General features: G+C 43.1%; 1 pseudogene; it reads right to left on the bottom strand.

The window, feature by feature from the left end:
• Positions 1-1,207: 1,207 nt before the first annotated feature.
• Positions 1,208-1,873, bottom strand: LOC119826887 (annotated as a pseudogene).
• Between the last annotated feature and the right edge of the window lie 459 nt (positions 1,874-2,332).

The raw sequence follows: 2,332 nt of genomic DNA, 5'->3' as shown, positions 1-2,332 counted from the left end.
AGCCGGTTGAGGAACAATCCAATAAGCAGCACCCATCCATGGCCTCTGGTCAGCCCCTGCCTTCAGGTTCTGCCCTGTTTGAGTTTGCATCCAAACTCCCCTCTATGGTGAACAGCGATATGGAAGTCTAAGCCAAATAAAGCTTTTCATCCCAAAGTTGTTTTCGGTCATGGTGTTTCATCACCGCCGCAATAGGAATCCCAACTGAGTAAGACAAAGGATTAAAACTTGGAAATGAAATCTTCTGGTCCTGCCACAGTCTCCCGATGCTTGAGGACAGACTGTAACAGAGTGAGAGTGGCTTGTATGTCTATACAGAAAAGTGTGTACGAAGAGAGTGCTAGGGAGAGAAACCATGACATGTCCACTCCGAATGAGTGGGAGCCGAGGGCATTCAGACAGCATGTCAGAAACCGCGGAGTACTTGAGCAGAGTAAGCAAGGATGAATAGAGCTGTATTAGTAAAGACTATAGAAACCACGGTCGGGGCAGGATACCTCTGTGCCTTGCTGGGAGTTCTTGAGTGATGTGAGAAGCTCACAGAGGAGTGCCATGTTCTAACTCCGTCTTTAGAAGCTTCACTCTGCCTTCTGGGTTAGGGATTAAGAGTAGAGGGGGTTCAGGGCAAAGGTGGCTGAGTGACTGAGCTGTTGCAATATTCTAAGAGAATGGTGCAGAGGGCTTGACTCAGACTGGTGGCAGGAGTGGCAGGTGGTTAAGGTAGGGTGAGGTGCTGATTCCTTTTTATTGATTTGCGGTGCTGGGGATCTACTCCGGGCCACCTGCCTTCAAGGCAAGCACTCTCACGTTGAGCTTTACCTGAAACCCTCGGGCTTTAATTCTGATGGAAACTTATAGGATTTTCAGGTGGCTTCGGTACTGAGTATAAGAGAAAAGCAAAGCCCCTGTTTGAGATACTTTAAAAAATGGATGTTTGTGAGAAAATGATGGTAAAACAAAGGTCTGAACATATATGTAAATTCAACCAAAAGTTTGTAGCATGGTACTGGTATCTTTGAAGACATTAGTAAGAACACGTAAAAATAGATTAATGTGATCATATTAAGAAGAGAAATGAAATATCACACACACATGCACACACACAGTCATTAACTAAAGTTTGTTTTGCATTACCTTAGCGATATGTGTTTTTTTTTTTAAATATAGAACAATAAGGACCTTTACTACATGAGCAATGAATGATGGTTTATTTGCCTTCCCAGGCTTCGCTCTTTCTCAGAGAGAACTCCAGCTCCTTGCCTTCTTGGACATAGCCCTCTCTCTGCCACGCTGGCCTGGTCTCCAGGCAGTACAGGCAAGAAATCTACCCTGCTGGAGCTTATCCTCCAGAAGACTGCTGATTTTGGTGTTCTTCTTCCTTGCATAATATTTCTTTTGAATTGTCTTTGCTCATTTTCGTTTTAAAGCTCTTCCTCCTCAGTAGTCAGCTCGGCTCCCTTCTTGTGGCCCGTGGCAGGGCTAAGCAGGGCTAGTACTACTGTCATTACATTGTGCTGTCCAAAGGCACCATGCAGTTTTTCCCCAGGGTTTGGCCGCAGACCAGCTTGCTATTGGATGCATTGGAGACAGCATCAATGATCCCTGTCTTGCAAGAACAATACTTAGAGCCCTAGGAAAATTCCCCACATCTAATCTTAGGGCTTGGTACGTTTTACTGCTTACTTGAACTCAGACTGTGTACACACACACACACACACACACACACACACACACACACACACACAATGAGATCCAATCTTAGTGTTAGCATAAGGCTGTTTTGGCTCATATCATACTTCTGCTTCTTCTGGTAGGTCTTTTTCTTACCTCAGGTCTTGGGAAGCTTGTGCCAGTAGTCCCGAGAGATGCCCATCACTCGGTGTTGGCTGGAAATAGCAATGTCCTGATTTACAGAAGCCATAAAAACCTGGTAGAAACCATACAGGAGATTTTTTAATTGGACCTTCTCTCAAGCTGATAATAAGTAAAAATGACACCATCACCATGATATTGAGTTTCCACTACCAGACAGCCACCTGCTCACAAGGGCAAGTAGTTGACACTCTACAGTATGTGGTATTAAGTTGCTAGGCTCATTCAAGAGTACTAACTGCACTTTCAGTTTTAAATGATTTTATTTCAGATAGTTTTATTTTAACAGCATCTTATCATAAGAGATCGGCATTTGAATGCACATATATAAGTAATGTCCTGTGAAGAAAGAAGGAATTTTAGGAGGCAGAGAAAAAAATTGAATGTGTTTTAATTTTTATGGTGGTTTTTATAGTTCAGAAATGCACAATATACCATATGTTGTATCCTAGTGAATTTA

The sequence above is a fragment of the Arvicola amphibius genome, chromosome 11, assembly GCF_903992535.2.
Source record: "Arvicola amphibius chromosome 11, mArvAmp1.2, whole genome shotgun sequence".
Taxonomy (NCBI): Eukaryota; Metazoa; Chordata; class Mammalia; order Rodentia; family Cricetidae; genus Arvicola; species Arvicola amphibius.
This window is presented reverse-complemented; position numbering and strand designations above follow the sequence as displayed.